This window comes from Balaenoptera acutorostrata, chromosome 9, assembly GCF_949987535.1.
Source record: "Balaenoptera acutorostrata chromosome 9, mBalAcu1.1, whole genome shotgun sequence".
In the NCBI taxonomy this organism is placed as follows: Eukaryota; Metazoa; Chordata; class Mammalia; order Artiodactyla; family Balaenopteridae; genus Balaenoptera; species Balaenoptera acutorostrata.
In genome coordinates, this window is record NC_080072.1 from 53,811,061 (window position 1) to 53,824,374 (window position 13,314).

Sequence of the window (13,314 nt, forward strand, 5' to 3'; positions counted from 1 at the left end):
AGGCATGGTGTTAGGTCCTGAATGCTACAGAGATGGCTAACCTAACTTATTCTACTCTTGTGCTGCTTATGGTCTAGTAGGGAGGAAAAAAGACAAAGAATTAACTATAATTCAATGAGTTAAATGTTATATACTGTTTTTGTGAAGAATGGCTAATTCATAAATATGCCTTCTTCTATTAAGCAAAAATATGTGTATTTAGGTTAATTATGGCAAGATTTGTTCTATGTGGGATAGAGAAATAAGTAAAACAGATACTCTACTTATAAAGAGTTTGTAAACTAATAAACATAAGCATACAAATATGTGTATATTTCATTTTTTGTTTCTCCTATAGTAACTAGCACTTAATGAACATCTGTAAATGAACTTACTGATTCTTAATGAACATGTTATTAATAATAAAAACAATATTTATTAAGTACTTAATATGTGCCAAACACTGTGCTAAGCATTTCAATTATTCTTTCAACTTTGCTTCCCTTTCAAGCTAGCTACTATACTTTTTTTCCCTTCTGTAGTTTCCCAATAATACGTGATCACTACCTTCAAATTAGATCGTGTTCCTATAATTCTTGGAACAAAGAAATGCTCAACAAATAGATGCTCAATAAATGTTCCTTTCTTCACCTTTCCTTAATCTATAGCAGAGTTTCTCAACCTTAGCACTACTGACATGTTGGGTCAGATAATTCATTGTCACTGGGAGCTACCCTGTGCATTTTGGATCCCTGGACCCTACTCATCAGAAGCCAGTAGCACTCCTCCAGGTGTGACAACCCAAAGTATCTCCAGACATTACCAAATGTCTCATGGGGTAGGGGTAGGGGAGAACTGCCCTCCAGTTGAGAACCACTGATCTATAGTAATCTCTCTCTCAAAGGTCAAGAACAACTTCCTAACTGCCAAAATCCAACTAACAACTTCCCAATCCACACAGCTTCTCTGCAGCTTGTGAGCACTGCTCCTTTTTGAAGCTCTACTTCTTGGTATTCTACACAATTCTCATTTGCCACTTATGGTTCCCCTTCCCAGCGCCCTCCCCAGCACACCCCCCTCCACCAGTTGCTTTTCTCCCCTCTTTGCACACCCTTAAATTTATGAATTCTGTTCAGTATATAGTCCTCTACCTCCCCCCCCCCAAATTAACATTTCTTTGAATTTATTCTTCTGTCTTTGACACAGAAAAAGGTATGCCATTTCCCTCCATGCAATATTTAGGACATACTTATAACCAGAAACTGGGAGAGGTCAGAGATATTTTGCACAGGCCAGAGGCCTGGGGTTCCTGTTGGGAGGGCAGGAGATATAAAAGTAAAAGAAAAAGGGGGGGGGGTTGGAATTTGCCTGTATTCTTTGGCTACAAGACAAGTCCATTCTCAGAACTTCCTTCTTTTTCTTTTTAATCATGTTTTAATCAAAGAACACATGTACCTATTTTATATTTTTATTTTAAAAAAAATTTATTTATTTTGGCTACGCTGGGTCTTAGTCTGCAGCATGCGGGCTTCTTTGTTGCGGCATACACACGGGATCTAGTTCCCTGACCAGGGATTGAACCCGGGCCCCCTGCATTGGGAGCCCCGAGTCTTACCCACTGGACCACCAGGAAGTCCCTACACGTACCTATTTTAAAAGTCAAACAGGACTACCAAGGCATAATGAAAATCAGTAGCTGCCTGCCTCATTAGAATCACTTTCAACTCCTTAAGATGTTTCTTCTGGTATTTACCTTCATATTTCTAAGTAACACATGTGTACTGCTATTTTCTGATTTTTCACTTTTCTAAATGATTTATGGACTTTCTAGTATGAAAAATGAAGGATCCACTCTCTTATACCATTATTCTTGGAAACGGATATCCCTTTCCCCCATCTTCTCAATTTATATTACAATTTTTTGTTGTTAGTCTTCAGGGTTAACATCATATCAGAGCCAAGTATAATTTACTATACTTTCTTTACAACTTTCTAGTTTTCCTTGTTTTAATAACTGTCTTAATTTTCATTTACTTAGTTTTCTTTTTTTTTTTTTTTAAATTTTATTTATTTATTTATTTATTTATGGCTGTGTTAGGTCTTCGTTTCTGTGCGAGGGCCTTCTCTAGTTGTGGCAAGCGGGAGCCACTCTTCATCGCGGTGCGCGGGCCTCTCACCATCGTGGCCTCTCCCGTTGCGGAGCACAGGCTCCAGACGCGCGGGCTCAGCAATTGTGTCTCACGGGCCCAGTTACTCCGCGGCACGCGGGATCCTCCCAGACCAGGGCTCAAACCCGTGTCCCCTGCATTGGCAGGCAGATTCTCAACCACTGCGCCACCAGGGAAGCCCCCATTTACTTAGTTTTCTACGTGCCTATTACTATTTCATTATTGAACTCTCCAAGAGAACGGACAGATTTCCTCTCATTCTGCTCAAACACAGGAGAAATGTGTTTCCACCTACCCTTTCCCCTCCTTGGAAATATCCCTACTGAAGCCCTGTCCTGCTTCCATAAGAAGTGTTTGCTCTCTAAATATGACACAGGCCATAAAGCTCCTTTTCTCTTTCTTCTCTGTTACATCCCCTACTTCTTGGACTCCATACCTTGCTCTTTATTCCTATATTCTCTCTGTTGTAGAGAATACCCTATGGTTCCCTGAGAACTAGTGCAAGAGAGGCAATCTTTCGAGTCCCTGCATGTATGAAGATATTTTTACTCTACCCTCATACATGATTGATTGGAAACGGAATTTGAGGTCAACAATTAAGAATTTTCAGAATCCTGGGGCTTTCCTCGTGGTCCAGTGGGTAAGACTCCATGCTCCCAGTGCAGGGGGCCCAGGTTCAATCCCTGGTTGGGGAACTAGATCCCACGTGCATGCCGCAACTAAGAGTTCGCATGCCACAACTAAGAAGTCCACATGCTGCAACTAAACATTCTGCAACAAAGATCCCGCATGCTGCAACAAAGATCCCACGTGCCTCAACTAAGACCTGGCGCAGCCTAAACAAACAAACAAAAATAAATAAATAAATAAATATTAAAAAAAAAAAGAATTTTCAGAATCCTGAAAGCAATTCTCCACTGTCTTCCATGGAGCTGGTAGAAAAGTCTTTTTTTATTTCCGGCTTTATTGAGGTATAATTGACAAATAAAATTGTAACATATTAAAAGTGTACAATTGATGACTTGATATACACTGTAAAAGAATTCCTCTCATTGAGTTAATTAATGCATCTATCACCTCACATATTTCCTTTCCCCTTCTTTCTTCCTTCCTTCTTTCCTTCCCTTTTTATTTTCTTGTGAGAACATTTAAGTTCTACTCTCTCAGTAAATTTCAGTTATGCAATACAGTGTTATCAACTATAGTCACATTATAACTAGATCTTCAGACCTTATTATTTTTATAACTGAAAATTTGTACCACTTTACCAACCCTTCCCTATTTTCTCCAACCCCCAGAAACCACTTTTTGACAATGTTTCAATAAATTTGACTTTATTTTTGATTCCACATATAAGTGATACCATGTAGTATTTCTCTGTCTGGCTTATTTCGCTTAGCATAATGCTCTCCTGGTTCATCCATGTTGTCACAAATGACAGGATTTCCTTCTTTTTTTAAGGCTGAATAATATTCATTCCATATTTTCTTGATCCATTCATCCACTGATAGACACTTAGGTTGTTTCCATACCTTGGCTATTATGTATAATGCTGCAATGAACATGGGAGTACAAATATCTCATCAAGATAATGATTTCAAGCAACCTAAATGTCCATCAACAGGGGAATGGATAAAGATGTGGTACATATATACAATGGAATATAACTCAGCCATAAAAAGGAATGAATAATGCCATCTGCAGTGACATGGGTGGACCTAGAGATTATCATATAGAGTGAAGTAAGTCAGAAAGAGAAATCAAACATCATATAATATTGCTTATATGTGGAATCTAGAAAAACGGTTCAGATGAACTTATTTGCAAATCAGAAACAGAGTTACAGAATAGAAAATAAACTTATGGTCACCAAGGGGGGATGGGGGGGGTGGGATGAATTGGGAGACTGGATTGACATACATACACTGCTATATATAAAATAGATAATTAATGAGAACCTACTGTATAGCACAGGGAGCTCTACTTAATGCTCTGTGGTGACCTAAATGAGAAGGAAATCTATACAACAGTGGATATATGTATATATATAACTGACTCACTTTCCTGTATAGCAGAAACTAACACAACATTGTAAAGCAACTATACTCCAATAAAAAAAAAATAGATAAACAACAAGGACCTACTGTATAGCACAGGGAACTCTACTCGATACTCTGTAATAACCTATATGGGAAAAGAATCTGAAACAGAATAGATATATGTATATGTATAACAAAACCACTTTGCTGTACACCTGAAATACAACATTGTAAATCAACTATACTCCAATATAAAATAAATGTTTTTTTAAATTTCAAAAAAAAACCAGACAATGATTTCATTTCCTTTGTGTATACAACCAGAATTGGGATTGCTGGGTCATATGGCAGTTCTATTCTTAATTTCTGGAGGAACCTCCATACTGTTTTCCATAGTGACTATACCAGTTTACATTCCCACCGACAGTGTACAGGGTTTTCTTTTTCTCCAAATTCTCACCAGCATTTGTTATCTCTTTTCTTTTTGTAACAGACATCTAAATAGGTGTGAAGTGATATCTCATTATGGTTTTGATGTGCAGTTCCCTGATGATTAATGATGTTGAGCACATTTTCTCCTACCTCTTGGCCATTTCTATGTCTTCTTTGGAAAAAAGGTCTATTTAGGTCCTTTGCCCAATTTTTAATTGGGCTATTTGCTTGTTTGTTGTTTTTTTTTTACCATAGAGTTGTATAAGTTCCTTGTATATTTTGGATATCAACCCCATATCAGATACGTGGTTTGCAAATATTTTCTGCCTTTGCATTTTGTTGATGGTTTACGTTGCTGTGTTTTAGTTTCATGTGGTCCCACTTACTTATTTTTGCTTTTGCTCCCTTTGATTTTGGTGTCAAGTCCAAAAAATCATTGACAAGACCAATGTCAAGGAGCTTAACCCCACTATGTTTTCGTTCCGGAGTTTTATGGTTTCAGGTCTATGCTCAAGTCTTCAATCCATTTTGAGTTGATTTCTGTGTACAGTGTAAAACAGTGTCCAGTTTCATTCTTTTTTTTTTTTTTGGATTTATTTTTTAAATTTATTTTTTTATTCAAACAGAAAGTCACAAAAATTATAATCATCCTCATCAGTTCACTCAGTCCCATGTAATTAAATTTTTTTATCTTGATCTTTTGTTAGCACTTTTATGAATTCATCAGTTTTCCATTAGAGTTCTGAAAATGCTTATTCATTCAGTTCAGCAGTATAGTCAGTTACCAGAAACCTGTGCTTGTCACAATCTTTTCCATGAATTCCTTGAAGATGAAACCCTTTTATAGGAACATTTTTGCAAAAGCATGAGAGTACACCCAGAACTGTCTGTAAATGACAAGACTTAAAAATGACCACGGTTAAAGATTTGATGAAGTTCATAATAATGCAATTGACAAGGAAATTTAGTTATTTCTAAGATAAACATTTTAAAATAATAACTAGAATTATGACTTATAACACTATACCAGAACATATAAGATTTTTAGGAATTTCACGTAATGTCTGAAACATTTATATTAACATATTCCCACACAAATAACCCAAAGAAAGTTTAATATTAGTCATTTTTTTGTTTTTTGGTTTTTTAAATTTTATTTTATTTACTTTTTTATACAGCAGGTTCCTATTAGTCATCAATTTTATACACACCAGTGTACACATGTCAATCCCAATCGCCCAATTCATCACACCACCATCCTCAACCCCCCGTGGCTGTCTCCCCTTAGTGTCCATACGTTTGTTCTCTACATCTGTGTCTCAACTTTTGCCCTGCAAACGGGTTCATCTGTACCATTTTTTTAGGTTCCACATACATGCATTAATATACGATATTTGTTTTTCTCTTTCTGACTTAACTTCACTCTGTATGACAGTCTCTAGATCCATCCATGTCTCTACAAATGACCCAATTTCGTTCCTTTTTATGGTTGAGTAATATTCCATTGTATGTATGTACCACTACTTCTTTATCCATTCGTCCGAAGATGGGCATTTAGGTTACTTCCATGACCTGGCTATTGTAAATAGTGTTGCAATGAACACGGGGGGGCATGTATCTTTTTGAATTATGGTTTTCTCTGGGTATATGCCCAGTAGTGGGATTGCTGGATCATACGGTAATCCTATTTTTAGTTTTTTAAGGAACCTCCATACTGTTCTCCATAGTGGCTGTATCAATTTACATTCCCACCAACAGTGCAAGAGGGTTCCCTTTTCCCCACAACCTCTCCAGCATTTGTTGTTTGTACACTTTCTTTTTTTTTTTTTTTTTTTTTAATTTTATTTATTTATTTATTTTTGGCTGTGTTGGGTCTTCGGTTCGTGCGAGGGCTTTCTCCAGTTGCGGCAAGCGGGGGCCACTCTTCATCGCGGTGCGGGGACCGCTCTTCATCGCGGTGCGCGGGCCTTTCTCTATCGCGGCCCCTCCCGTCGCGGGGCACAGGCTCCAGACGCGCAGGCTCAGCAATTGTGGCTCACGGGCCCAGCTGCTCCGTGGCATGTGGGATCTTCCCAGACCAGGGCTCGAACCCGTGTCCCCTGCATTAGCAGGCAGATTCTCAACCACTGCGCCACCAGGGAAGCCCCTTGTACACTTTCTGATGATGCCCATTCTAACTGGTGTGAGGTGATACCTCATTGTAGTCTTGATTTGCATTTCTCTAATAATTAGTGATGTTGAGCAGCTTTTCATGTGCTTCTTGGCCATCTGTATGTCTTCTTTGGAGAAATGTCTATTTAGGTCTTCTGCCCATTTTTGGATTGGGTTGTTTGTTTTTTTAATACTGAGCTGCATGAGCTGTTTATATATTTTGGAGATTAATCCTTTGTCAGCTGATTCGTTTGCAAATATTTTCTCCCATTCTGAGGGTTGTCTTTTCGTCTTGTTTATGGTTTCCTTTGTTGTGCAAAAGCTTTGAAGTTTCATTAGGTCCCATTTGTTTATTTTTTTTTGTTTTTATTTCCATTACTCTAGGAGGTGGATCAAAAAGATCTTGCTGTGATTTATGTCAAAGAGTGTTCTGCCTATGTTTTCCTCTATGAGTTTGATAGTGTCCGGTCTTACATTTAGGTCTTGAATCCATTTTGAGTTTATTTTTGTGTATGGTGGTAGGAAGTGTTCTAATTTCATTCTTTTACATGTAGCTGTCCAGTTTTCCCAGCACCACTTATTGAACAGACTGGCTTTTCTCCACTGTATATCCTTGCCTCCTTTGTCATAGATTAGTTGACCATAGGTGTGTGGGTTTATCTCTGGGCTTTCTATCTTGTTCCATTGTTCTATGTTTCTGTTTTTGTGCCAGTACCATATTGTCTTGCTTACTGTAGCTTTGTAGTATAGTCTGAAGTCAGGGAGTTTGATTCCTCCAGCTCCGTTTTTTTCCCTCAAGACTGCTTTGGCTATTTGGGGTCTTTTGTGTTTCCATACAAAATTTTAAGATCTTTTCTTCTAGTTCTGTAAAAAATGCCATTGGTAATTTGATAGGGATTGCATTGAATCTGTAGATTGCTTTGGGTAGTATAGTCATTTTCACACTATTGATTCTTCCAATCCAAGAACATGGTATATCTCTCCATCTGTTGGTATCATCTTTCATTTCTTTCATCAGTGTCTTATAGTTTTCTGCATAGAGGTCTTTTGTCTCCCTAGGTAGGTTTATTCCTAGGTATTTTATTCTTTTTGTTGCAGTGGTAAATGGGAGTGTTTCCTTAATTTCTCCTTCAGATTTTTCATCATTAGTGTATAGCAATGCAAGAGATTTCTGTGCATTAATTTTGTATCCTGCAACTTTACCAAATTCATTGATTAGCTCTAGTAGTTTTCTGCTGGCATTTTTAGGATTCTCTATGTATAGTATCATGTCATCTGCAAACAGTGACAGTTTTACTTCCTCTTTTCCAATATGTATTCCTTTTATTTCTTTTTTTTCTCTGATTGCTGTGACTAGTACTTCCAAAACTATGTTGAATAATAGCGGTGAGAGTGGACATCCTTGTCTTGTTCCTGATCTTAGAGGAAATGCTTTCAGTTTTTCACCATTGAGAATGATGTTTGCTGTGCGTTCGTCGTATATGGCCTTTATTATGTTGAGGTAGGTTCCCTCTATGCCCACTTTCTGCAGAGTTTTTATCATAAATGGGTGTTGAATTTTGTGAAATTTTCTGCATGCTTTGAGATGATCATATGGTTTTTATTCTTCAATTTGTTAATATGGTGTATCACACTGATTGATTTGCATATGTTGAAGAATCCTTGCATCCCTGGGATAAATCCCACTTGATCATGGTGTATGATCCTTTTAATGTGTTGTTGGATTCTGTTTGCTAGTATTTTGTTGAGGATTTTTGCATCTGTATTCATCAGTGATATTGGTCTGTAATTTTCTTTTTTTGTACTATCTTTGTCTGGTTTTGGTGTCAGGGTGATGGTGGCCTCACAGAATGAGTCTGGGAGTGTTCCTTCCTCTGCAAATTTTTGGAAGAGTTTGAGAAGAATGGGTGTTAGCTCTTCTCTAAATGGTTGATAGAATTCACCTGTGAAGCCATATGGTCCTGGACTTTTGCTTGTTGGAAGATTTTTAATCACAGTTTCAATTTCATTACTTGTGATTGGTCTGTTCATATTTCCTATTTGTTCCTCGTTCAGTCTTGGAAGGTTATACCTTTCTAAGAATTTGTCCATTTCTTCCAGGTTGTCCACTTTATTGGCATAGAGTTGCTTGTAGTAGTCTCTTAGGATGCTTTGTATTTCTGTGGTGTCTGTTGTAACTTCTCCTTTCTCATTTTAAATTTTATTGATTTGAGTCCTCTCCCTCTTTTTCTTGATGAGTCTGGCTAATGGTTTATCAATTTTGTTTATCTTCTCACAGAGCCAGCTTTTAGTTTTATTGATCTTTGCTATTGTTTTCTTTGTTTCTATTTCATTTATTTCTGCTCTGATTTTTGATTTCTTTCCTTCTGCTAACTTTGGGTTTTGTTTGTTCTTCTTTCTCTAGTTCCTTTAGGTGTAAGGTTAGATTGTTTATTTGAGATTTTTCTTGTTTCTTGAGGTAGGCTTGTATAGCTATAAACTTCCCTCTTAGAACTGCTTTTGCTGCATCTCATAGGTTTTGGACCGTCGTGTTTTCATTGCCATTTGTCTCTAGGTATTTTTTGATTTCCTCTTTGATTTCTTCAGTGATCTCTTGGTTATTTAGTAATGTATTGTTTAGCCTCCATGTGTGTGTCTTTTTTACGTTTTTTCCCCTGTAATTCATTTCTAATCTCATAGAGTTGTGGTCAGAAAAGATGCTTGATATGATTTCAATTTTCTTAAATTTACTGAGGCTTGATTTGTGACCCAAGATGTGATCTATCCTGGAGAATGTTCCATGCGCACTTGAGAAGAAAGTGTAATCTGCTGTTGTTGGATGGAATGTCCTATAAATATCAATTAAATCTATCTGGTCTATTGTGTCATTTAAAGCTTCTGTTTCCTTATTAATTTTCTGTTTGGATGATCTGTCCATTGGTGTAAGTGAGGTGTTAAAATCCCCCACTAGTATTGTGTTACTGTTGATTTCCTCTTTTATAGCTGTTAGCAGTTGCCTTATGTATTGAGGTGTTCCTATGTTGGGTGCATATATATTTATAATTGTTATATCTTCTTCTTGGATTGATCCCTTGATTATTATGTAGTGTCCTTCCTTGTCTCTTGTAACATTCTTTATTTTAAAGTCTATTTTATCTGATATGAGTTTTGCTACTCCAGCTTTCTTTTGATTTCCATTTGCATGGAATATCTTTTTCCATCCCCTCACTTTCAGTCTGTATGTGTCCCTAGATCTGAAGTGGGTCTCTTGTAGACAGCATATATATGGGTCTTGTTTTTGTTCCATTCAGCGAGCCTGTGTCTTTTGGTTGGAGCATTTAATCCATTCACGTTTAAGGTAATTATCGATATGTATGTTCCTATGACCATTTTCTTAATTGTTTTGGGTTTGTTTGTGTAGGTCCTTTTCTTCTCTTGTGTTTCCCACTTAGAGAAGTTCCTTTAGCATTTGCTGTAGAGCTGGTTTGGTGGTGCTGAATTCTCTTAGCTTTTGCTTGTCTGTAAAGCTTTTGATTTCTCCATCGAATCTGAATGAGATCCTTGCCGGGTAGAGTAATCTTGGTTGTAGGTTCTTCCCTTTCATCACTTTAAATATGTCATGCCACTCCCTTCTGGCTTGTAGAGTTTCTGTTGAGAAATCAGCTGTTAACCTTATGGGAGTTCCCTTGTATGTTATTTGTTGTTTTTCCCTTGCTGCTTTCAATAATTTTTCTTTGCGTTTAATTTTTTCCAATTTGATTACTATGTGTCTTTGCATGTTTCTCCTTGGGTTTATCCTGTATGGGACTCTCTGTGCTTCCTGGACCTGGGTGGCTATTTCATTTCCCATGTTAGGGAAGTTTTCAACTATAATCTCTTCAAATATTTTCTCGGGTCCTTTCTCTCTTCTTCTGGGACCCGTGTAATGCAAATGTTGTTGCGTTTAATGTTGTCCCAGAGGTCTCTTAGGCTGTCTTCATTTCTTTTCATTCTTTTTCTTTATTCTGTTCCGCAGCAGTGAATTCCACCATTCTGTCTTCCAGGTCACTTATCCGTTCTTCTGCCTCAGTTATTCTGCTATTGATTCCTTCTAGTGTAGTTTTCATTTCAGTTATTGTATTGTTCATCTCTGTTTGTTTGTTCCTTAATTCTTCTAGGTCTTTGTTAAACATTTCTTGCATCATCTTGATCTTGGCCTCCATTCTTTTCCCGAGGTCCTGGATCATCTTCACTATCATTATTCTGAATTCTTTTTCTGGAACGTTGCCTATCTCCACTTTATTTAGTTGTTTTTCTGGGGTTTTATCTTGTTCCTTCATCTGGTACATAGTCCTCTGCCTTTTCATCTTGTCTATCTTTCTGTGAATGTGGTTTTTGTTCCATAGGCTGCAGGACTGTAGTTCTTCTTGCTTCTGCTTTCTGCCCTCTGGTGGATGAGGCTATCTAAGAGGCTTGTGCAAGTTTCCTGATGGGAGGGACTGGTGGTGGGTAGAGCTGACTGTTGCTCTGGTGGGCAGAGCTCAGTAAAACTTTAATCTGCTTGACTGCTGATGGGTAGGGCTGGGTTCCCTCCCTGTTGGTTGTTTGGCCTGAGGCAACCCAACACTGGAGCCTACCTGGGCTCTTTGGTGGGGCTAATGACAGACTCTGGGAGGGCTCACGCCAAGGAGTACTTCCCAGAACTTCTGCTGCCAGTGTCCTTGTCCCCACGGTGAGCCACAGCCACCCCCCGCCTCTGCAGGAGACCCTCCAACACTAGCAGGTAGGTCTGGTTCAGTATCCCCTGGGGTCACTGCTCTTTTCCCTGGGTCCCGATGCACATATTGGCCTATAATTTTCTTTTCCTTGCAGTGTCTTTGTCTGGCTTTAGTGTCAGAGTAATGCTGGCCTCATAAAATGAGTCTGGAAGCATTCCCTCCTCTTACGTGTTTTGGGAGAGTTTGAGAAGGATTGTATTAGTTCTTTAAATGTTTGGTAGAATTCACTACTGGAGTTTTCGGGACCTGAATTTTTTTTTTAAATTTATTTTATTTAATTTATCTTTTTGGCCGTGTTGGGTCTTCGTTGCTGTGCACGGGCTTTCTCTAGTTGTGGTGAGCAGGGGCTACTCTTCATTGCGGTGCACGGGCTTCTCTTGTTGTGGAGCACAGGCTCTAGGCATGCAGGCTTCAGTAGTTGTGGCTCAAGGGCTCAGTAGTTGTGGCTCGCGGCCTCCAGAGCAGAGGCTTGGTAGTTGTGGCGCACGGGCTTTGTTGCTCTGTGGCATGTGGGATCTTCCCGGACCAGGGCTCTAACCCATGTCCCTTGCATTGGCAGGCAGATTCTTGACCACTGCACCACCAGGGAAGCCCTGTAATTATTTTGTTGGGAGGTTTTAAATTATGATTCAGTCTCCTTGCTAGTAATCAGTCTGTTCAGATTTTTCTGTTTCTTCATTATTCAGTTTTGGTAGATTGGATATAAACTTATCCATTTCTTTTAGGTTTTGCAATTTGTTGGTGTATAATTTTTCATAGTAGTCTCTTACAATTCCTTGTATTTCTGTGATATCAGTTATAATATCTCCTATTTCATTTATAATTCCATTGAAGTCCTCTCTGTTTTTGTCTTAGTAAGTCCAGCTAATGGTTTGTCTACTTTATCTTTTCAAAAAACCAGCTATTAGTTTCATCGATCTTTTCTATTGTCATTTTAGTCTCTATTTCATTTATTTCTGCTCTGATCTTTGTTACTTCCACTCTGATTTTTGTTATTTCCTTCCTTCTGCTAACTTTGGGCTTAGTTTGTTGTTTTTTTCTAGTCCTTTGAGGTGTAAAGTTAGTTTTTTAGTTGAGCTCTTTGTTTCTTAATGTATGTGTTTTTTAATGTCTTACAAAACCTTACATGTTTCTTTTTTTTTAATTTTTATTTTATATTGGACCATAGTTGATTAACAAGGTTGTGTTACTTTTGGGTGTACAGCAAAGTGATTCAGGTTTACACTTAATGTACATGTTTACTGCTATAAAATTCCCTCTTAGATATGCTTTTGTTGCATTCCATAGGTTTTGGTATGTTGTGTTTCCATTTTCCCTTGTCTTAAATGATATTTTTACATTTCTTATTTGATTTCTTCTTTGACACATTGGTTGCTAAGGAGCCTGTTGTTTAATCTGTACATATTTGTCAATTTTCTAGTTTTGGTTATTGACTTTTAGTTTTATACCATTGTAATCAGAAAAGATGCTTTATATTTCAATCTTCTTAAATTTACTGACTTCTTTTGTGGCCTAACATATAATCTCTCCTGGAGAATGTTCCATGTGTGCTTGAGAAGTGTATGTATCCTGCTGCTGTTAGATGGAATGTTCTGTATATGTCTGTTACGGACATCTGACCTAATGTGTCATTTGAGTCCGATGTTTCCTTACTGATTTTGTTTTGATGATCTGTTCATTGTTAAAAGTGGGGTACTGAAGTCCTCTGTATTGCTGTTTATTTCACCTTACAGATCTACTAAGATTTGTTTTATATATTTAAGTACTCCTAGGGTGGGTACCTAAATATTTACAGGTGTTGTATCCTTG

General features: G+C 37.8%; 1 protein-coding gene across 3 annotated transcripts in view; it reads right to left on the reverse strand.

The window, feature by feature from the left end:
• C2CD3 (C2 domain containing 3 centriole elongation regulator) overlaps positions 1 to 13,314 on the reverse strand; it is a 135,118-nt gene that overhangs the window by 84,965 nt on the left and 36,839 nt on the right. The gene's annotated exons all lie outside the window — the stretch shown is intronic.